The 24,551-nt window shown below is 43.9% G+C and overlaps 1 protein-coding gene across 4 annotated transcripts in view; it reads right to left on the bottom strand.

Moving 5' to 3' along the window:
• MBTD1 (mbt domain containing 1) overlaps nucleotides 1-24,551 on the bottom strand; it is a 527,258-nt gene that overhangs the window by 120,811 nt on the left and 381,896 nt on the right. The window lies entirely within an intron of this gene.

Below are 24,551 nucleotides of genomic sequence, written 5' to 3'. Positions count from 1 at the left end.
TGGTGCTTGGCAGATGGGATCTTCATCCCTGCAACTGTGACATACTGGCAAAGCTGAGGTCAAATGTGTCTAGCTGAGGGATATCTATCTATCTATCTTATCCTATCTATCTATCTATCTATCTATCTATCTATCTATCTATCTATCTATCAATTCACTCTTTCAGATCTTTGAGCGCCCTAAAATTCCAAATCAGGATTAATCGAATTCCAAACTAACTCATAGCAATGACATCCCGGCGTCACTAAACAACGCACACCTGGCAACCACTGAATCTTGCTCCACTCAGGTTGAAGACTTCCTGGCCCTTAAGCAGTGCTGCTGATGTAGACCAAGTATATAACAAATGGCATAATATTTTATTTAAATCACAAACAAAAAATATATACAAGTAAAAATTTTAATTGGATGGATGTTGGCCTCAGTTGAGCATCGGATGCAAGGTTGGAGGTTTTCAAAATGCTGTTTTAACAAAAAACAACATAGCAATTTGGTAGACTACAGGATATTACTTGGTAAATGTATGAGGCGTAGACCATGTGGCTGCGTTACAGATTTCAGTCATTGGTATGTTTCCTAAAAAGGCCATGGTGGCACCCTTCTTTCTAGTGGAGTGTGCCTTTGGTGTAATAGGCAGTTCTCTTTTTGCTTTTATATAACAGGTTTGAATACATTTAACTATCCATCTGGCAATGCCTTGTTTGGATATTGGATTCCCTGTATGAGGTTTTTGGAAAGCAACAAACAAGTGTTTTGTTTTGCGAATTTGTTTGGTTCTATCAATGTAGTACATTAGTGCCCTTTTGATGTCTAATGTATGTAATGCTCTCTCAGCTACAGAATCTGGGAAGAACACTGGGAGTTCCACTGTTTGATTTAAGTGGAACGGTGATATGACTTTAGGTAAGAATTTAGGATTTGTGCGTAGAACTACTTTATGTTTGTGTATCTGTATAAAGGGTTCTTGTATGGTAAAGGCTTGTAGTTCACTTACTCTTCTGAGAGATGTGATAGCTATTAGAAAGGCTACTTTCCATGTTAAGTACTGTATCTCACATGAGTGCATGGGTTCAAATGGTGGACCAATGAGTCGTGTTAATAAGATGTTGAGGTTCCACGAAGGAACTGGTGGTGTTCTTGGTGGGATAATCCTTTTCAGACCCTCCATAAAAGCTTTTATGACTGGGATTCTGAATAATGAAGTTGAATGTGTTATTTGCAGATAAGCTGAAATTGCTGTGAGATGTATTTTAATGGATGAAAAAGCTAACTTGGACTTTTGTAAGTGTAGTAGGTAGCTTACGATGTTTTTTGCAGATGCGCGTAATGGTTGGATTTGATTATTATGGCAGTAATAAACAAACCTTTTCCACTTATTTGCGTAGCAATGTCTTGTGGTTGGTTTCGTAGCCTGCTTTATGACCTCCATGTATTCTTGTGTAAGGTCTAAATGACCAAATTCTAAGATTTCAGGAGCCAAATCGCTAGATTTAGTGATGCTGGATTCGGGTGTCTGATTTGTTGTTTGTGTTGAGTTAACAGATCTGGTCTGTTTGGCAGTTTGATATGAGGAACTACTGACAGGTCTATTAATGTTGTGTACCAAGGTTGTCGTGCCCAAGTTGGTGCTATCAGCATCATCGGTGGGGTAGCCATTAGTGATGGTTGTGGTGAGCGATGTGGTGATGGTGGCGGAGTTACTTGTTTTGCCACCTTTGCCTGTGGTTGCTTGTCGTTTTCTTGGAAAGCAAGTTTCCTTTTGTTCGGATTGGAGGGAGAGTTCTGATTTTTCCTGTCTCCTTTTGAATGTGGAGCCTTCTCTGTGTGTAATATGGCTCCCCTGCTTCTAGCTCCTGTCCAAATTTGTGTCCTTGCATTTGTGAGGACAGGCCTTGTTCCTCAGTGTAGGAACTTGGTTTCGGCTCCGAAGCTGGATGTTTCGGTATCGAAACCTTTTCAACCGTCTTTTTCGGTTCCGAAGACACTTTTTTGGCTTTCGGTGTTCCGATCTCTCGGTGCCGACTTATTTCAGTGCCGGTATCTCGATGTCGAGATTGCTCTGACCCGGTGTCGAGTCTGTTCTGTGCCGGTATCTCGACCGGAGTCGGATGACATCGACACATGTGTGCCCTTTTTTGGTGCCGATGGACGGTCACCTAATTTTCGGGTTAAGCCATGGCCTGTTGGTGTCCCCTGGGCTTTAATGTATTTTCTGTGAGTCTTGGCCAGGGGTGTTTTACTCACGGTTTTCGGCGTCTGTTCAGTTTCGGCCTCGCCCGAGTCAGCAATGGAGAAGGTTTCTTCTTCCTCCAAGTCTTGGTGTCCTGACGGCGCCGACGCCATTTGAAGTCTTCTTGCTCTCCGGTCTCTTAGCGTTTTCCTCGACCGAAACGCCCGACAGGCCTCGCAGGTATCCTCTTTGTGTTCGGGAGACAAACACAAATTACAGACGAAATGCTGATCTGTGTAAGGATACTTGTTGTGGCATTCGGGGCAGAAGCTGAATGGGGTCCGTTCCATTAGCCTTGAAGACGCACCTGGTCGGGCCGACCAGGCCCCGCCGGGGAATCGAAACCCTGAAGGCCCACCGGAGCTCTTAAAAATTCGGTGTCGATCTGCGTTATCTAACCCGATACCTAACGCAAACAATACCGTCAAATTTTCCGAGATTTAACTAACTTTCCGAACCGAAACACGGAGCGAAGAGGAACACGTCCGAATCCGATGGCGGAAAGAAAACAATCTAAGATGGAGTCGACACCCATGCGCAATGGAGCCGAAAGGGGAGGAGTCCCTCGATCTCGTGACTCGAAAAGACTTCTTCGAAGAAAAACAACTTGTAACACTCCGAGCCCAACACTGGATGGCGGGATGTGCACAGCATGTGTATCTGCAGCTACACATGCCATCGAACATATATATATATATATATATATATATATATATATATATATATATATATATATATATATATATATATACACACACACGCACACACACACCTACATTGTTTTTTTGCAGAGGAGTTGCAACAAGAACAAGATGCATGACTGTTGCAAGATTTGTGTCTTTCATAGAATCTAAATTTTCTGACTGTCCTGAAAACCATTTTCAAGGTTCACAGAGAAAAATATTTAAGAATCCAAAGCGAAGGTACAGTGTCTAAAAGATAGAAAGTAAAAGTAATATTTTTTCCAGCTTCTTATTTACCCACAGTAAAGTTAAGACTGGGTGTATGGATTCAAGGCATACAGTACAATGGAGTGGAATCCACTGTCACCCTCACATATATAACTACCACTGTGCTGCTAACTCAAGACAGCACAGCTAGAGTACAATTACCTATCCTGAAAGCTCAACCTTTCCCTCCCTCCTGCTCATATGACAGATTGCATATTCAAGCTATATCAAATTCTCATTCTAGATATGAACCATGTGAACCTAATCATCAAGCCGATTCATGTAAAAAAATATTAATTAACAAGGACTACGTCCCAGGATGGTGATCACAGTCCAAGCCCCAATCACTCGGACCCCAGTGTTCCAGCAAGCTTCCCAAAACAGCCTAAGAACAAAGGGGTCAGTCAAGTGGTGAAAGAGGCGCGAGGCACTGTGGGATGGTTTCTGTCTGCAACTTAGTCCAACAGTAGGAGGAGAGCGCTCTTGGTACAGATAAAGGGTCAGCTGTCCAGTCATCAGTGATAGCACCATGGGGTAAGATGGAGGCAGAGTGTCACAGAAATTGGGGCCTGAATAAAACCCAGGACCTGTGCAGCCAATCAGAAGAGTCAACATAGGAGAGGAGGGGGTCCCCTTCTGCTACAGGTGCCATTATTCCACAACCAGGTGGGGGAGGACAAAATAGAGGACTCCATCCATTACATGGGGGGCCTGGCACATCATCCCCCCCCCCCACCCAGGGGAGCTAGGGAAACCCATTTAGAAGCTGGGGAGCCCTATGATGGACTATGTGGAACTGGGGCATACTAAGACTCCGTTCATAACCCTAACACTCAGCAGACACTGGGGCAAAGAGTGCTTTCCTTATGAGATGTCTTCAAACACATACCTGTGATAAGGAGTACGCATGCATCAATTAGATATACTGAGTAGCACCATACACATGTACAAGTCCACTAGAGTCAGCTGTGGCAGCTTGATACAAGGACAGAGCCCCACCACTCTAGCAAAATGCCAGTAGTAGAGATGGTACAGCGAGAGCAATGCTGCTAGCTGCAAAGAGGAGCAAGTTTGGCACCCAGAGTTGGGAAAATCTAACATTACTGCTTGGTCCACTGCCACATGCAGAATCATACCTTCTATAAGTTAAACAGATATTGCTTTTCTCCCTAAACAGGGAAAGATATTGCTGATTGTAAATCCTACTGCCCTATTAAATGTAAATGCAAAATTATTTACTAAGGTACTGACTAGCAGAATAGAGAAAATATTACTAGCTATGGTTGATAGAGACCAAGTGAGATTCGAGCAGGAAAAAAGGGAGCATACAATGTCTGGATAGTGGTGCATTTGATAGAAAAACCACAATAGATGCATATCCCAGACTCCCTGCTTTTGCTAGGTGCTGAAAGAGAGCCTAAGAGTGTGAGTTAGAAGACTTAAGAAGAAATCCTGAATACGGTGGGTAGGGTGATGAAGGGCTGGATTGTGGCCAACTATCGCGTACCTACAGCCAGCTTGAGAATAAACAATGTCAGCTCACTGGAGAAACATTTGAGAAGGGGCACGAGATAAGGGCCGTCACCTACCCCCACCATTGTTTGCTCTTGCAATCCAGTCACTGACCTCTCACCAAAAAAGGGTGAACATAAAATGAGACTTTTTGCAGACAAAGTGCACCTCACAATCTCTGAACCAGACACCACTCTCCCGGAGGTAATTGAAGCCTTTGAGCCGTCTGTGATGCTATCAGGTTTTAAAATGAACTTAAACAATCCTGAGATTTCGAACATAGTCATAGAGTGAACTAAACTCGCCCATCCTGAGAAGCAAAAATCGTGGCAGACCTGGCTAGATGGAGTGGGGATTCTATTGATTATGGCAGGGAGCATTAATGTTACTAAAATGAACCTACTACACATTTTACCTTACCTATTTCAGACACTACCTACTGCGATGCCAATATCTGAAAGACAGCCCCCACTGAAGACATTACTGTCTTTTGTGTGGGCCAAAGAGAAAGACAGAATTACCAAAAATATACTTATGGCATCAGAGTATAAAGGGGGACTTGCATTCCCCGACATACTTAAGTACTATTATGCAGTTAATTTGCAAATCACTGTTGAGTGGTCTTGCTGTAAGATGGGGAAACATTGGATACACACGGAGTGGGTGTTACCTGGGAGAGAGACTGCTCCGGGATACCCCATGGTTGCCCAAAGTACACAAGCCCAGTAACCTATACATCTGGGACGTAACGCATCCTGTTATATTAGCCTTGGGCTCTAATTGTAAACCGCGACTTATTGAGCCCAAAAGACCGTATCTCTGAATAAGTGCTACATTGAGTTATTTTAACTAAAGTGTTTTATAAATTTAAAATTATACTTAATTTTATAATTGTCAAGATGCAATTTATTGGATTAATTAACCCAAAAGAACTAATTAACCTAGAGCATCATCTACCACTGTCTGACTTCTTAAATTTTTAATCGGTTTTACTGTCTGGAGTTTCAATGCCTGATTTTATATAGAGATGTGCCACACAACAGTTTTTACGTTATTGTTATTTTACTGTTCAGGGTTATGTACAGGGTAAGATCCAAAGACTATTCCGAGCACCTCCTTCACCCCACCTATTTATGAAATCTTTCTCAGGCAGCTACTGGACCCCTACTTTTTTTACTATTGTTCCTTTTACTGTGTATTGGTTTATGGTTTTTATCTTTCTGTATGTATGTATATATTTTTAAACCTTTTAAATGGCCCAAATTTGGACCGAATAAACTATTGATTTGATTTGATTTGGGACGTAACGCAAATAACCCTTGAAATATGGGACAAGGTAGAAATTAGAGTAGGCCTCACCACACTTCCATCATTATTCACTTAACTGCATTTGAACCCTAAGTTTAACCAGCTGTGGAAGATAAAACATATGAAAGATGGAGACTAGGAATGTGTATTCTACTAAAGAACCTCATTTTGAAGGATAGTGTCAGTGCCTCTGAATCTGGCACTGGACTACAGATTTGAGCAAACTACTGCTCTAGAAAAGCTCACGCAACATACAACAGTCCATCAAAATCTTTGAGAATGTGTGAGATCCAATGATGCTCTACTTCACCTCACTACCTATGGTGTGGGGCTACCCATCCAAAGCTTGAGCTCTGGGCTTATTTGAGGTGGACTGTTTTTGAATGGAGGTGGTTTGACCCCAAGTATTGCTGGAATTGCTTGAGGAGGTAGCTCCAAGAAACCTACAAGTGAGACTTGGTGTGCTTGCTGGTGGAATTGTGGTTTGTTGGGGGATGGGGGTGAAATATCTTAGGGAATACATGCTTTATAAGCTTTTTTGCATGTTGTAAACACACTATAACACATTGTGTTATAAAAAAAAAAAATAAGTTTCTGATGCTTTACTTGCCATTATTGTATGACGTGTACACTTATTGCAAGAATAAAATGTTTTGCAAAAAATGATTTAATTGCCTACATGTAAGAGCAAATTATGAAACAAGTACAATAGCTTGGGAAGGAATCTCATGTTAATTAGTGCTATATGGTCAATAACCAGCAGAAGTAGCAGGGTTTCAAACTGAACATTATTCCACAAGGCCACTAATGTATCTCCAACTTGAAAGAGGGGATGCTATGCTGTGAGCTCCTAGTAATTACCCCAAGATAACAGATACAATGTGTCATAAAATAAAGTACAAACATCTCCCAGAAACTTTAAATCATTTCTACTAAAACTAGTATGACTTAACAAGATTGTTTGTACAAATCTAAAGAACAGCAGCACAAAGATTGCAAATTCTATAACTTTGGGATCCAGGTACCAAATGTCTTATGACTGAAAGAACAAATATAAAAGGAGTGAAGTGACACTCCTGTCTCACGCCATATTTGTGCCTTACACATTCAGAGATGAATTTCCTGGAAGACATCTTCAATTTAAGTGTAGAAACACCACACCATTTGAATTAAAAGCTTTTTTTCATGATTTAATGCTACTGCTGCCATTGGTTTAATTGAGCCCTTTTCTTTGATCTAGAATAAATATGGGACGTCATATTTATAAATGGTTGCCCAGTGTAAGGCACAATTGAAAAAAGTGCACCTAGAAGACAATGTTGCATATCTGTAACACTAGTTCTTCAACACTGACATCTTCTTTATATGTATACACATTAGTATCTCTCTGTGGCTGTGAACTCCCCAAAAGCACTTCTCATATAGTGAGGCCTGCCATAAACAACCAATCCCAATATGGACAATGGTTTGCAAAAGCCTACTTAATAATATTTTATGTTTGTTGAAGTGAGTTTAGTTACTGGCTAGGATGATACTTTTATCTGTAATCCTCGGTCTATTCTAAATAGGGTCCCTTTAAGCAATGAATACGGCTACCCCTCATGTATAAGAGTAGTATCAAGCATAAAAATATGAAACCATCAATTGCCAAGCCAATGTTATGCATTTGTCTTTTATGAACTGCGTTTAATTCTATACGGTTATATTAACAAGACAACCAATGTAAATTCATGGAAGAACTCCTATTGGTATGGTGCCACAATTCTGTTTGTATAATGTTAGAGAGTGAGATGGCTGTACCACAGAAGAACATGAGAACATAAGAATAAAAACACTTTGAAAGTAGGATCTTTGGGATGCAAGCCAGTCGATTAATGATGTGGTGCTGCTACATACATTTAGTTCTGAATAAGAAAATGAACACTGTCATTTGAACATTGTTAATTGGGGTACTCATGCCTCAGTGGCTCGTTGTTGCCTGAGCTGTAAAAGCCTGACCAACAGAAGAGAGGCACAACTCGTTTGGCACCTGGTGGCATTAAAGGTATACTCCCAGCGTTTTTTTTTTTTTTTTTAAATATAAGAGGTCATGCCTCAGATGTTCCAAGCGATTAAAATATATCTATCAATAGTTTGATCCTAAAAACTATGAAGTTAGCATCATAATGCATTCTGGGACCCATTGGGTCTAATTAAATCCCCAGCTTTTTCAGAGAAATGCCCCCAAACCTTAATATCTCACTGAGGTGACCCTGACCCTTTGCGGCTGTGATTTGCCCCACTCCCCAGGAACAAAGCCAACATTCAACCTCAAGCCAGGATTGCCTCTCACTAGCTGTCTGTCCTCCAAATGACACTAAACCATAAAAAAACATTATAACTTTATGCACAGACTACAAATAGAGGAAGAGAGAGACCTTGATAGGTGAGACAAGGTTTGACATCTGTGTGAAACAAGAACCCTTCACACCTCACTCTGATTCGAGTACCTAACAAACAAACAAGATTCCTCCCCATTTTTGTGTTTTCAGTGAGCCCCACCAAAGTATATGGCTAAGTAGATATAATCATTTTTGATGTACACTTCCTTTGGCATTTGACCAGGAAATTCATAAACCTAATCAGGCTTTAATAACTATTTAGGTGTGATCAGGAAAAAAACCTTTATATCACCACCATATCACTTCTGCCCCTGCCCTTTAGCTCTTGCCTCATCAATGACCAGAAACACTCAGAATAGCCAGACCAAAGAACAAGTCATTTACCAGCCTTGGACAATGCTCTTCATCTGCCTCGGTCTGAGTGGACCTATGACTTTCCAGTATACTATATGACAATTCATCCATCTCACTTGTCACCTACTAAACCACTCAAAATCTGATTCCATAGATAATCCTACTTTTACTCATCAGCAACCATTTTCAACTATGTGCAAATCCACTGCTGAATCTCAAAGAACGCTATTATCTGGTATATTCAGTTTAGCTGGAAAGAGAAGCACGAATATCATAACTAGATTGTATGTTTGAGCAACATTTTTTTGAGTAATTTCAAAGCTTTCGGAACCATCAATAGATAACTCAGAAATATCAACATCTTTTAAAATGTAGAAGGATGATGAACCTAAGGAACACAAGCAATGTTACATAAAATAAATAGAATCAAGCCAGTGTTTAGCATATTTTCTACATCAAGCAGTGATAGGCCACAAATATAACCAGTCTGCCAAAACTGCTTTCAATTGAGACAACCAATATTGTTCAGAGAAATGTGAAGAAAAGAAAAGTGAAAGAACTTCTGATAATACTTCCAATTACCTTTCAAAATCATTAAAGTCACTTGCCGCTGGTACTTTTACCAGGGCATCTTTACATCCAAAGAAGGCGTTATTGTCTGCCTTAGCAACTGAGACCTGCACGACTCAGTATGGTTCTTTCAATGTCTAATCATTTTAATGTATTTCTAATTAGATTATGCCAAGAAGGGTGCCTTAAAATGATGATAGACACTAATCACAAGTATAAGACTAGTCCGTTCATTCACTATGAAGCTATAGAAACATAAATGTGGATGTTTTGAGGTATTACAAAATGTAGCTATGTGATAATAATGTGTGGGATGTGATTTATGAATTGGTATCCTTTTCGTTCTTTTTTTGTTATTGTATGTATACAGCCTGATTCCAATATTTTTGTCCTGTTCTTATAATTTCAGCCCTGAAGAAGCGACATATAGCCACGAAACATACGTTGGCTGAAGTTTTTTGATTGCAATTTATTAATTGTAATATATTGATGTTTTCAAGTATGTTGGATATTCTTAGGAATGTCTGACCATTTGATTCTCTGAGTATGTAATTGGATCGAGTAATCTGATGTCTAAGAAATGTTGTTTATAAAACTGGATCGAGTGATTTGATGCCTAGAAAATGTAATGTGAATGCAAATAATTTTCTAACTGAGGCATGGATTGGGAAACATTGCAGAAACTAGATCTCATTGGAAGTATAGCATTTGGCAATAAATGTGTTGTTTAGCTTAAGATGTTGTGGTTTCTGCTCCCGTAGAGAAAGACAAACCAGAATACTAGCTGTACTAGGAATGCAATATAACATTAGGCTGCAGCCAACTCCATCCCACTTCTCTGGTACCACCAGTAGGCCATTATCACTCTGCGCCATCTAGGGCAGTACCCACTCACGTATTGAGCAGAATATAATCGATTGTTTCAAAGCTGAATGTTATGCAACTTCAGCGGCTAAATCAGCCCTGGTGCGACACTCAGAACATATATATCAGGCAAAAGCATGATTGCTTGTAATTCGGCTTCAACCTGATAACTGTGATTGTTAACCATGCTACCTGGGGTCATTTTAAGCCTACTAGCCCGTGCCTCTTTAAAGCAACCAGTCAGATCACCATTAAATGGGATACATTAAGATGAGAATCAAAGTCACCTGGCAAGGTCCTACAGGCTTTCAGGTGGCACCCTAAGTGGCAGCTAGGTGAGATGCAAACCTGAAATGCTCTGAGTAATGGCCATTTAAGACGCCATCAGGAGGCCCAAGAAAGGGAAATAAGCAATCATTTTGGGGTGGCTTCACAACTGTCTCTGGGGACTGATGACCTGAGCCCTGAAGTCTGACAGAGAGGGAAAGGAGTTGGGACTGCGTGCATGCTCTGGGGTGGCGTGACACAGAAAAAGGGGCAACAACACAGAAGCAAGAGGAAAGAATGAGGGCAGACAGATACACTGGGTGTAGAGCCACCCTTAACCCAAAAGATCATTACTGGAAGAAAAGACAGGGGACTGGAAGAAAGACAAAATAGGCCGCAAGAAGGTTAACAGAGTTAGACACTGCTGGCCCACACTAGAGCTATTAGTGTCATAATTGCATAACTAGACTTTTCTTGCCACATAATTTGGTCTTCTCTGCCACATAATTCCAGTGGTCCTGCATTTAACTAAAGTACTTCTATTTACCTTCTTTCTCTAGCTGCAGCAAATAATGCAATTATTTATTATATATTTTAATAATATTTTAGGTTCCCCCCCCAACCTAGTATGAGGACTTAGAAATGACCAGTCAGAAAGAGCAGGTTGTGCTGTGAGTTTTGGGCAAAAAAAAATTCTAAAAGAAATGCCCTACAAACAGGAGTACAGCGAATAATGTAATATCTTGACTGCAATACTCAGAGCAGCCCCTGGAGGGCAACAATATAAACATAACATTTGTAAGAAACATGGTCATATAACCCTACAATCAGCCCCTAGATGGCATAACATGAAAACAGAAAGGCAGAAAATAAAGTGGTGTAACTATATATGTAGCCCCTAGAGGGTGTAGTGCCTTAAATATTTTCAGAACTAGCAGGCCTACTACAATACTATAAAAAACAAGGCCCTTAAAACACAAATTACTCCCAGCTGTAGTACAAACGTTTCAGCCATGAGAGAGCTTAATAAGACATTTAACAGTGGGAGAGGTTACTATTTTGGGGTCCCCCCCCAACCTAGTGTCAGGACCCAGAGATGTTCTAGACAAAAAGAGTGTGCTGTACTTAACATGTTGATGCTGGTCCCACTGGCCTAGGACCACCACACGGTGAGTTATGGGCTAAAATGTTTTGTAAAAGGAATGCCCCGCAAAGCATTATGGGGCAATTTTCCGAGTGCAGCAAATATTGTAGTATCTTGATTGTAATGCTGAGAACAGCCCCTAGAGGGCATCATTATAAAAATAGCATTTGTTAGAAAAATGGTCATAAACCATATAATCATCCCCTAGAGAGCATAGCGACATGAAAACAGAATGGCAGAAAGTAATGCAGTGTAACCATATATGTAGCATCTAAAGGATGTAGTGCCTTACACATTTTCAGGCCAAGCAGGCCTAAATGCAATACTACTACAAACAAGGCCCTTAAAACACAAAATACTCTCAGCTGTAAAACAGAAGTTCCAGCCAGTAGAGAGCTTACAAATACACTGAATGATGGGAGAGGTTACTATTCCCTCCCAACCTAGAGTGGGGTCCCAGAGATGAGCTAGGTAGAAGGACCATGTTGTGCTGAAAGTTTTGATGGTGGTCCCATTGTCATCAGACCACCACATGCTGAGTTATGGGCAAACATGTCTTGAAAAATAAATGTCCTGCAAAGCATTATACCATGAGTTTCTGAGAGCAGTAAATATTGTAGTGATGGCTCTCCCGCTAAGCTGGGAGAGCCACTTTGAGTTTTTATTTCTTTTGGACATGCTCCACTTTGTAAATTTTTCACCCGCTAAACTTGTAAAGTGGTCCTCATGTAAAGGGTTCCTTTGATCAAGGTTGCGCTTTATGAAACTTCACGTAGTCACGTAAAGCGCTCCTCCAAGTTCCAGCTATATGAAACTTCAGCGCTTCTCTGATTGATTTTGCGCTATCTGAGCCTTTAAAAAAATAAAATTAAATAAATTGAAAAAAACCTCCCCTTCAGCTTGTAGCCTTTGTGTGTAGATGCCACAAAGAAACAGCAGCATTCCCAAACTAAGGAAGAGAAAGAAACATCATACGGCCAAAGCAGCAAGGCAAAAGACAAAAGTAGTGCACCACACTAAGGTATCTGGCCAATCATGCAATAATCCATGTAGATGGGTCAGTCTGCAAGGCATAACAAAGCATTCTCAACGTGGGACAAAGATAAAGCATTCACCTAGGAAATCAAGGGAATTTTGAAAGGCAGGCCCAGGAACGAATTAAAGTGATGGGCGTGAAGGGAAGTGGTTAAAGCCCACACAGTAGATTACAAGTCAAAGAGCAGTGCTTGCGTGCTGCTAAGCTCAACCTAAAAGCACATATTCTAAGTGATTTACTTGAATACCACAAATATAAAACCATGTCTGTATTCAAATCGCTTAACTGTCATAAAGAAAAAGCTACTTTTAGAAACAACAGATGCATACCTGGCCTTTGAGCAGATTATTCACCTTATGAATATCCTCCAGGGTCTAGGCTGTGTCCAGAAAACTTTGTTCAACCCCAATGGCTTACTATCACCACTGGATGCTGAAGCAAACCTAATTCACTGCTATAATCACCCTGGATCTGACAATATTTGGCTACATGTGATAGCGACTGATGTATTGGCATCAGGTCTTTCTAGGTTTTCTGGCTCATGTCGTAGGTGGACACAAACTGTGTTGAGAAATAAGGGCATGTGCTGAGTATCTGGAAACAACACAGTGAAAGGTGGCTGGACACAATGGACCTGTAATTTGCTCACCCTATGAGCAGAAATAATTGCCACTAAGAAAACAGTCTTCAAAGGAATCAAATGAATCACGTAACTGTGTAAAGATTTAAGTGGTGAAGCCACAGGAGAGCAAAATTCACTGGGCAACAATGAAGGGTGTGGGAGGAAAAAAACGTACAAGACCTTTCTGAAAAAGCACCACTAGGGGCAGTCTAAATAAAGAGGGCTGATCAGGGAGACACATGAAAGTGGTCAAGACAGCCATGTATCTCTTTAGTTGTGGCCAACAAGCCCTGCTAGGTAAGACAAAAACCTAGGTGATGAACATCAGAATGGTAAAACTCGTTCAAACCCTCAGTCTCAAACTATGCAACACATCTTGACCAGCAGATTCCACTTTGTGGCAGGTTATTAGGTTACTTAGTTCTGCCGCTTCTGGTGGTAGACAGAAGGGCTCTAGCTGGCACCACTCAATCTCCATCCATGGAGTCAAAGCTTTAGAACTTAGGGCCAGATGTAGGTAGCCTTTTGCGCCTTTCAAACGGCGAAAAACGCAGTTTGCAAGGGGCAAAAGGTCTTCCGCAATTCAGAGTCACATTTTGCGAGTCGGTACCGACTCGCAAAATGTGATTCCGACTCGCAAATAGGAAGGGGTGTTCCCTTCCTATTTGCGACCGCATCGCGATGTAGAGTTGATTTGTGACCACAAAAGCGGTCACAAATCAAATCTCAGTTACCATCCACTTGAAGTGGATGGTAACTCATTCGCAAAAAGGGAAGGGGTCCCCATGGGACCCCTTCCCCTTTGTGAATGCCCACAAAAACAGTTTTTCAGAGCAGGCAGTGGTCCTATGGACCACTGCCTACTCTGAAAAAAACGAAACCAAATGGTTTCGGAATTTTTTCTTTTTGAAGCTCGTCTTCCTTTAAGGAAAACGGGCTGCAAAGAGAAAAAAATAAACTGCTTAATTAAAAAAGCAGTCACGGACATGGTGGTCTGCTGTCTCCAGCAGGCCACCATCCCCGTGAGTGCCTAGACTCGCTATGGGGTCGCAAACTGCGACCCACCTCATGAATATTTATGAGGTGGGTCTTTGCGACCCCATAGCGAGTCGCAGAAGGTGTCTGAGACACCTTTCTGCATCTCGGATTGCGAGTTGCAATTTGCGAGTCGCTATGACTCGCAAATTGCAACTCGCAATCTGATACCTACCTACATCTGGCCCTAAGTGTATAGCACAAAACAGAGGACTTCCTTTTCAAAGCTGTGGCAATATCTCAAAGTGGATCCTCCAGTATCGAGACAATCATCATATTTGAATGAGATGCAGCTCAGTGCATCCAGCCTTACATTGAGGATACCTGCAAGTGTACTAAAATTGAAAACCCCCACCTCCATGCAGCATCCACCACCACTACTGGCATGTAGTGTCACAAAACAGGGTCAATTACAACACTGTCCTGCCTGTTAATGGAATGGATACTGGTTGTGTTGTCTAACAGTTCTTAGATGGCACTCTGCGACCAGAGGAAAAGCGCAGAGTCAGAGCCAAGATACTGTCTACAACTCAAGCACATTTATGAGCAGATGTTTCTCTGATGCAGATCAAAGGTCCCTCATTGTCATCTTGTCAAAATGAACGCATCAACCAACTAAGAGGCACCCATAATGATGCAGCCTGAGGATGCAAAGGGCTAAAGGGAGAACACGTTGTGAGGATCGAAAAGCACATCCGGTTATGAAAATCCAGTAGTACAGATATAAAATGATGTACTAGAGATTAAAGGATCTCCGGATCTTGAAGTCATCAAAATCTCAAGCACCCCAAAGGGCTCCTGAATGCTATCTGCCATGTAGTACCAACAGAATGCACAAGGCTATAAAGCCCAGGAGGCATAGGACTAGCAAAAAACAGTCAAGGGCTGAGCTAGAGCATCCTTTGAGCTAAAAATGTCAAGATCGTACAGTGAATTTCTCAAATTCTTCATCCCAGTCATGACCAACACTGCATATATGAAGGTCAGTCTCTGTTGGGAGATGAAGTAGGACTTCTATGCGTGGGCTGGAGAAGACCAAGTCATGCAGAAGGGTTGGGACTAGCACAGGTGTCCCTGTCGTCACCTGCTAGTCATTTAGAAAATGGAAACATATGGCTTTTACAGTATTCAAAGCAAACACTGTGGTAAACACCCAGAGGGCTGAAGTGAAACGAAAAGGCGGCACAGCAAGAACAGCAAGAACTAGTAGGTTTGGAACCCCATGGTGAACTAGAGGTAACATCTTCAGGCAAGGAGGATCAGTAGATGGAAACAGATGTGCCCTGGAGATCAAAGGACACCAACCAATCCAGTGCACTGAAGACCAGCAGAAACTGGCTCATGAACACCATTTCGAACGTGTCCTATCAAATTGAGAGACTTAAGAGCTGTATGTCCAAGAAAGGGTCTGAGACATGTCAATCTTAGGGAGCAAAAAGAGGGAAAAATACCATGGCCTTCTCCTCCTCCAAGGCCACAACTTCTATGGCCCTTTTGCACAACAAGGCAAGAATCACCACTATTAAAATCAAAGCATGCACTGGGAATCACCTCTTGACAGGAGGAGGGTCATGTGCTGGGGAGTAGAATAAATAGGACCCAGTCCTTGCAGATAAGCTGGAGCACCCAGTGATATGTCAAGATTCTCTTCCATTTGTTGGCCAAGTGGGAGACCTATCTCACCCAGAGCATTCCAGAGCATTTTTATTTTCTCATTGTGCCACTGAAACCAAGTTATACCTAACTGATGAGCCCCTATCAGGATGAAATGGTTTTTGGGATGCTTGGATACAGGTTCAAAAAAGACCTGGCCTAGCCACTTGGGCAGGACTGATCTTACTGGTGCAGAGTCACGACGTATTTGCATAACCCTGGGTCCAAAGCTAGGTGGAATACTGGGCAAACAAAATTATGGGTTTGAATGCTACCTCAAGTGATTGCCAGTGGCTAGACATATTGTAAGCATTCCTCCCACCACCTTTTCTGCGCCTGAAGAAGTCTAGCAGCTGTGGCATGACAAAGTTTTTCAGGGAGGAAACAGCCTTCTCCCCAAAGATCCACTCACCAACATAGGGCATGTCAATCTGTTAAAACACATCCAGGCTGAATGGGGTTGGTTAAATGGCATGGTCATGGACAAAGCCATTGTTTGGGAGTGAAGAAGCCACTGATGCCTGTAAAACTAATCTTTTTAGACTCACAACATGAAGAAGCTGTGGAGAAAGTGCCAAGATTGAACTCTGTAGAAGAGGCATGTCCTACCAGATTCTGGTGATGGGTGAGAAGACAAACATTTGGGTCAGATGGTGCAGATCTATGGTGTCATGCAATTTGTCTGTGAACTACTGGGCTTGAGAAGGATTACTCCAAGGAACCTAGAAATGGCTTAGAGAGCACTTCAGTAGATGGCAGCAAGTGTCCTGGTGGCACAGAGGATGGACGTAAGGCATCAGTCAGGATGTTGGATCTTATTTCAGTACTGGATAAGTGCAATTACAGTGCTTCTCTTGCTTTCCATACCACAAAAGCACAGTAACAAGCATTTTCTGATTACTTTATGGCACCACGTCAAGGCCACTCACAACTTTAGGTAAATGCCACCATGTCTATTAAAAGGAGGGAAGAGACTGTCAAACCTTCAAAAAGTCTTCCTTCGTGCACCCAAAGTCCCTGTGAAGCATTAACAGGGCATCAGGATCAATCTGAAAAGCTCCTCCAATTGGGCGACTCTGTGGGCACTAAGATGGTGTACTGAGATGGATTCATCCTTATGGCAGGCACAAACCTTTTCCTTCACTGCTTGGATACTATCTGCTGTCTTCAGAGGGGGAAACAGTGCCATATACAGGTCAGATGGAGGCACCAGAAATGGCATAGAGTCACAGTAAGCCTGAGGACCATTGTCTTAGTGGGTGGGATCATCTTCAGAAGCAACACAAAAACCAAAGGCTGTGTGAGCACAAATTCGGATGGTGCAGTGTCAGAGCCACTAAAATCACCAACGCCCACACAGTAGAGTCCCACCCTTGGGAAGTGGCCTGGAGAGTAACAGGTTGCCCTGAAAACAAGTTACTTACCTTTGATAACGCATTATCTGGTAGAAATTGTATATAGCCGCCCATTCCTTATCCTAGAAGGATCCCAAGGCATCAGATTGGCTCCAGAAACTTTTCTGAGCAGTAAGTCAGTACCAGGTAGGTGGTGCTATTCGGCTTCAATTGGAGTCATCAACGTCTTCCGCACCACAAGTGACATGCAGAGTGCTTATATAAGCTCCAGCGTGCGGATGTCAGTTTCTTTGTGCTACTTTCCACACCAAGAGTGCTGAGCCACGAAGAAAACGGACCATTGGTGTGGAAGGTTAGGGCCATGAAAGGAGAAAATCCTGTCCCTAGAGATCAGTTCCCAGAGTGGGGAGCATGAGTTGGACGGTAAGGAATCTGCGGATAGACAAAGCCTCTACCAGATAAGGCGTCACCCAAGGTAAGTAACTTGATCATCTGACAAAGACTTCTAGACGCAGATTCCTTACCTTAAAATAGATACCCAAGCAATACCTTCTAGGAGGTGGATCTGTGTTATGAATTCACACTAGAAAGTCTTGCAGAACCGAATGGGCAAAGTGCACATTCCGGCGGACTTAACTGTCCACACAGTAGTGCTTGGTGAACATGTGCAAAGACGCCCAAGCTGCTGTTTGGCAGATGTGTAGGACAAGAACTCTGTGTGCTAACGGTGGTCGCAGCCTTAGCTCTGGTAGAATGAGCATGGAAACCCTCAGCGGGTTGCCTCTTAGCAGGTGCATAGCAAATTATAATGCAGACCACAATCAATCGGGAGATGGTCCGTTACAACACAGCCTTCCCCTTCTTGGCTCTGACATATCCCATGAAAAGTTGGTCTTCCACCTGGAAATCTTTTATGCAATTAAGGTAAAACAACAACGCTCTTTCTGGGTCCAGTCGATGAGGTTACTCCTCTTCTTTAGAGGGATGCAGCAGAGCAAAAAAGGTAGGCAGTATGATGGAATGGCCTACATGAAAGAGAGGGACAACTTTCAGCAGAAAGGAAGCTCTAGTGTCAAAAAACAGCTTATCTGGAAAGATGGTTAGGTATAGAGGCTTAAATGACAAAGACAGGAGCTCACTGACCCTCCAGGCAGATGTTGTTGCCACTAGGAAGGCTGTCTTGATGGTAAGGAGCCTGAGAGGACAACTACGTAGCGTGTCAAAGGGCACGCACATCAGAAATATAAGGATGAGACAGAGGTTGTCCCATTGAGGCATGATAAAGGGTGAAAGAGCAAACATATGCTTAAGACCTTTCAGAAACATATTTACAATAGAGGATTTAAACAGGGATGGCTGATCTGGCAACCACATAGAGCCTGAAATAGCAGAAAGATAGCCCTATAAGGTGCCCAAAACAAAGCCCTGCTGGGCAAGAGAAAGAATAAACGGAAGGACCTGAGAAAGGGGAGTATAACGAGGGTCAACCTGCCTTTCTGCACACCATGCCACAAACTTGCCCCAGCTGCAGGCTTATACTGTAATGGTGGAGGGATGCCTGGCTGCCAAGATAACACTGAAGACTTTGGGCAGAAGGTTGAAAGATGTGAATTATCGCAGCTCAATTTCCATGCATTTAGGTGCAGCATTCACATTTTCGGGTGGAGAACCATAGCCTTCTATTTGAGGCAAAAGATCCTCCTTAAGAGGCAGCCTGATCAGAGGACAGGTGGCGAAGCGCAACAGCTTAGGATACCAAACTCTCTGAGCCGATTCCGGAGTCCGAAGGATGACTTGGGCCCTGTCGTTCCTGATTTTCTTGAGAACTCTGACCAGGAGTGGTATGGGCAGAAAGGGCTACAGGAAGCCTGAGCTCCACTCGAGATGAAGAGTCAGTCTGCGAGTAAGAGCCGCCTTGGAAACTTCAGTGCGCAGAAGTGTCAACACTGCACTTTCCCAACAGTGGCGAACAGATCTAACCACGGCTCTCCCCACTGCTGAAAGGGACATTGCACCGCCTCTGGATGGAGATGCGTTCAAGATTTGCTAGGCACCTTTGTCGGAGTTCATCCGCCCTCGCATTCAGAGAGCCCGTCAGGTGTTGAACCACCTGGGATATTCCCTGATGTTCTAAGCCCAAGAGCACAGAGCCTCTTGACAAAGGGCCAACGACCCCCCAAACATGCCTTTATTTTTTTTTTTTTTTTTTTTTTTTTTTAAGAGTACCACATGTTGATGGTGGTATCTGTGAATACATGCACTAGCCTTACATTGATGGAGGGTAGAAAGGCTTTCAATGTCAGCCAGATCGCCTGGAGTTCCAGTAGGATGCAACATACCGTTTTTGTTACAGTACCGCATGGTGGTGTCTGAACACATGCACTAGCCTTCTCTTGATGGAGGGAAGAAAGGCTTTTAATGCTAAATGGATCACCTTGACTTCCAGTAGGCTGATGTGAAGTCCGGATCCTGCCGGAGACAGAGGCCTCTAAACTCTCCCTCTCAAGACCAGATGGCCTCCCCATACCAGGAGTGATGCATCTGGCACCACTGTCAGTTCTGGATGGGGAGCAGAGATAATTCTGCTGCTGATCCAATCGTATTTTTTTTGTTCTGTTTTTTTACCATCATTGCAGATCTTTTGCAATACCTTCCAAGATCTGGAACATGTTGGAAAGATTCCCCTGATGCTGAGCCAACTGGAACTTCTGGTCCCATTCCAGAGCCTGCCTATGCCAGCAGGCATGTGTCACAAGCAGGATGCAGGAGGACATGGGCCCAGCAGCCTCAGAGTCAGTCTCGCAAAAAACCAGCATAGAGGTCGAAACATCAGTATCCTAACCTGAATATCCTGGACTTGATGTTCAGGAGGGTAAGCCTGAACTGCAGCGTGTCTGAACAGCTCCGATGAAAGGAAGCGTCTGAGAGGGAGTCAGGTGTAATGTCAGCATGCTTACAGTGAACCCGAGCGAGTGCAGGAGGGGCGCCATAGTCTGGAGATTGGAGACGAGAGGGGAGAGCCTTCTTTCAACAGCCAGTCCTCAAGATAGGGGAAAATTGGTACACCTAATCTACACATATGAGCTGCAACCACCGCCATCACCTTGGTGAACACCTAGGTAGCACTGGTAAGGCCAAATGGGAGCACAGCAAACTGAAAGGGCTTGTGGTCCACTGTGAACCACAGGTAACATCTGTGGGCAGGCAGGATGAGAATGAAGAAATATGCATCCTGCCAGCCCAACGCTGTTATGCAGTCTCCCAGGTCCAGGGCAGACAAGACTTGAGTGAGTGTGAGCATTTTGAATTTCTCATTTTTGAGGAAGAAACTGGAAGGCCGTAGGTCTAGGATAGGATAGTATGAAGGCCTTTGTTCTTTTTGGGCACCAGAAAGTAGCTGGACTAACAACCAAGGCCTACTTATGGGATCTGCACCCTCTCTATGTATCCCTTGACCAAGAAAGTTGCCACTTTCTGGTTCAGTAAGGAGTGCTGTTCTTCTGTCAACCTGTCACAAGTTGGTGGCATGGGTGGAGGGGTACTCACGAAAGGGAGGGAGTAGCCCCTTCAGACAATCTGGAGAACCCAGTGGTCAGATGTTATTAACCTCTAGTGGTGCAGGTGATGGCACATCCCACCTCTCACTGGTTGCCAGTGATAGTTGGAGGATGAACTAAAGAGGTTTGGAGGCTGCGGCTGCCAGGGGAGTGGTGAACTGTCCCAACCTCTGGCTGCCTGACCCGCACGGTCTGAGGGTACAGCGTCCTCAGCCACGCAGAGGCTGGGAAGCTTGCATGCGGTGGTGCCTGGATGGGTAAAGATGCGTCTGGAAGCCCCTTTCGTGCCGACAAAAGGAGCAAAAGGAGTACTGGGGTTGGCGGGGCCACAGAAAGGCCTGGCCGTAGCTCTGTTATCCTTCAAGCGCTCCAGCGCTCAGTCTGCCTTGTCACAGAAGCCATCAAAAGGCATATCGATAAGCTGGACAAGCTCTGAAAAGCCAGCCGTTCACAGCCAGGCATGGCGCCGCAAGGCCACCAACTATGAAACCGCTCTGCCAAGCAAGTCTATTGTGTCCTTCTCAAATCTGATGGTGAACTTATCTGCATCTCTCCTTCCTTCCATAATCTGGGGGAGTGTGGCTCAGGCTCCTTCAGGACCATGGGCAGCACCTGTGCGACCAAATCCCACAGTGCATAGGAGTAATGGCCCAAAAGGCATGCAGTGTAGAGTCAGGGTGGTCAGAGAAAACATTTTCTTGACTAAGGTGTCCCCTGCCTCTTGGATTCCCTATCTAGTGGGGTGGTTGGGAATGTGCCAGGGTTTACATGGGAAGTCAAAGCTTTGACAACCAGCTCTCTGGGGTAGGGTGTTTGGTTGAGGTTCTCTGGGGTGGGGAGATTGCATCAGGCAATTGTCCTGTTCACAGGAGCCCCTGTGCAGGTCTTGGATCAGGTCCCCAGCAGGATATCCATATGAACTTTATTAAATGGGAGAAGCAGTTCTGATGAGTTCACTCCCATCTGAAGCATCTCTGTCAACATGTTAGTCTCGACTGCCACCGATGGCAGGCTAATGTCTAGGACGTCTGCCACCCTTCTCACTACCATAGCAGAAGAAGCTCCCTCCTCCATAGTCACGGTAGGAGGAGAGACCATGCCAGAAACTGGCAATTCCTCAAACCACTCCATTATGGGGTGCAGTGGCTGGTATTCCTCAGGGTTCAATGGCCCCTCCTTAGCCTGTAGGAATAGGGCTCAGGCTCTACTCTGACGAGCAAGGCTCCAGTCGATACCTCACCAGCTGTGTCTGTGTTGTGGATGAGAAAGGGGGCAGTGGTGGGAGCACTGATATTAGGACAGTCGTCGGGGAAGGTCGAGGTGGCGCCAGTCTGGATCCATCCCTGGATCCAAGGGGTCTAGCTGGCGCTATGAGCAGACCCGTATGCAGGAAACCAGAAGGTGCCCTCTTGAAGCCGCGGAGGTCGAAGGAACACCAGCAGGGATGGGCTGCCCAAATATGAGGTGCATGGGCTCAAAGATCGCCGAGTTGGGTGGGGGGTGGAAGGTCACTCCACGGAGCCAGGCCATGAATGACGATTCTCCTTTGTCAGATGACTTTGTCGGACGGGGTGAGGCCGAAGACCTCAGAGTTCTTAAAGCAGTTCTTCTTGTGGGACTTATCAGAATGCCTGGACGACTTCAACGTATATGGATGGCTCTGCAACTGATCCTGGGACATTCTTCTCGACCAGGATCGAGACCACTGTGGCGTTGAGCAGCAGGGAGCTTTAGGGACTGCTCCATCAAGGCCTAGGGGTGCATCAGTCACCGGTGCCACAGTTCCTGAGCCAGCTTTCCTAGTGGCCATCCGTACAACACCAGGAAAAAGATATTAAAAAAAAAAAAAACTGACAAAAAGGTCTTTCCAGATCTGCACTGACTGTGGAGTGGAAAGAAAAGTACTGATGTCAGCACACTAAGATGGTGTCTATACAGGCACTGTGCACATAACTTCTGGAGTTGACAATGCCACGTGGAGCCGCACGACGCCACCTGGTGGTGGCAGGGGTACTGATCACAAACAATTGTGGGATCCAGTCTGATGCTTGGGGATAATTCTATGGTAAGGAATCCACGGCTAGAAGTCTCATATGTCCATCACTGCCTGCTGAAAGGGTTAGCAGGTTGAGCTGGGAATTCATGCTTCATTTTTCACTGTACCAGGCAATGAGTTCTCAAATGGTTGCAGGAGTGGGACTGAAGAAGGCAATTTCTCTTTCCTATGACGATTCCTATTTTTCAAGTAAAAAGATTCCTAAGGAGATTGATCCCTGCCTGTGACTTACTTGAGTAAGGGAAAAGTGACCACTATGGAGTATCACTGAGGGGCCTAACCAATCTATAAGCATAGCCACCAGCTTTTGATGGCCTTTGGATCCTCGGAAGAGCAAAAAGACAGGTCAAGTGGCATGGTCAGATCCATGACATTACATCAAGATGTTTCGGGGAATTGGAAAATGACATCTTGTTACGATTTTGTCAAAAGGGGTAAAATATCTCATTTGATCAAGTTGTTGTTGCTTAGATGAGGAATTTCATTGAAGAGAAAAGAGCTCTGGACCCATGCAAAAAATGAATGGAAAACAAGAGCTGATGCAAGTGCGCCACATATCGTCAAATGATATTACATCCAGGATGGCTGGAACTGTGATTGAGCGCTAAAGACAATTACTGGGGGGAAAAGGTTTTCCCGATCCAATCTGGTGCCTGAAATATATTCATAAGGTGGGGCTTTGCATGAAGAAGTACCCATCAAAAATACTAGATTTGTTTAAAAGCAAGTTAACCCCACTCTTTGCCTGTTTATCAGTGTGTTTAGACTGTTTTCACTGGGATCCTGCTAACCAAGACCCCAGTGATTGTGCTCTCTCCTCTAAATATGGTTTCTATGGTACGCTTTACAATACACGTGGGAAGCTGGCCTGGTGTGTGGTGGACACCTATGGTGTTTACACCTTATACCAGGTCCAGGCAACCCATATGAATGAATGAAGACAGTGTAAAGCACTTGCAATACCACAGCAGTCACACAACAATTTATCACACCTGAAAGGAACCACACAGTGTTACAAAAATAAAGGTACTTTAGTACACTAGCAGTGAACTAAATTATTTATAGGCAGTCCCCCAGCTGGAGGTAAGTACACACTATATGTATACAGTAATTATTTGGAATTAGCATATAGAAACAACAAGCATTGGCGAACGTCAGTGAAAAATAGTAAGGGCCCTATAGGGGAGCCAAACCATAATACTAAAATAGTGGAATGCAAAGTAAATCCCCCATCCAACAATATGACGTAGTTAGAGGGGAACTGGGAGAATTCGGGACCCCAAGAGGTGAGTACCTAAGTGACCCACAGAGGCCAGGAGAGCAGAGGTAAATACCTGGTCTTCCCAAGGACTAACAAGAGGACTTAGAAAGTGGAAGATTACAAGACCAGGACCAGTGCGGTGGAACCCAGTGGTGGATTCCAGAAGAAGAGGACCTGAAAAAGAAGGGGCCAGAGTCCAGTCCACACAGGAGTGTCCAGACGGGGCAGGAGCCACCACAACCCACCCTCTGTGGATAAAGAACCAGGTCGACAGGGAAGATGAAGATCAGCTGTGAAGCCCAGGAGCTGCAGAGAAGTCCTTTGAGCCATCCAGATGATGTCTTACATCGGTCGCCGGGTCGCAGTCGATCAGTGGTCAAGAGGACCACCAAAAAG

The sequence above is a fragment of the Pleurodeles waltl genome, chromosome 7, assembly GCF_031143425.1.
Source record: "Pleurodeles waltl isolate 20211129_DDA chromosome 7, aPleWal1.hap1.20221129, whole genome shotgun sequence".
NCBI lineage: Eukaryota > Metazoa > Chordata > Amphibia > Caudata > Salamandridae > Pleurodeles > Pleurodeles waltl.
The sequence above is the reverse complement of the archived record's forward strand: the minus strand, read 5'-3'. Positions and strand labels throughout refer to the sequence as shown.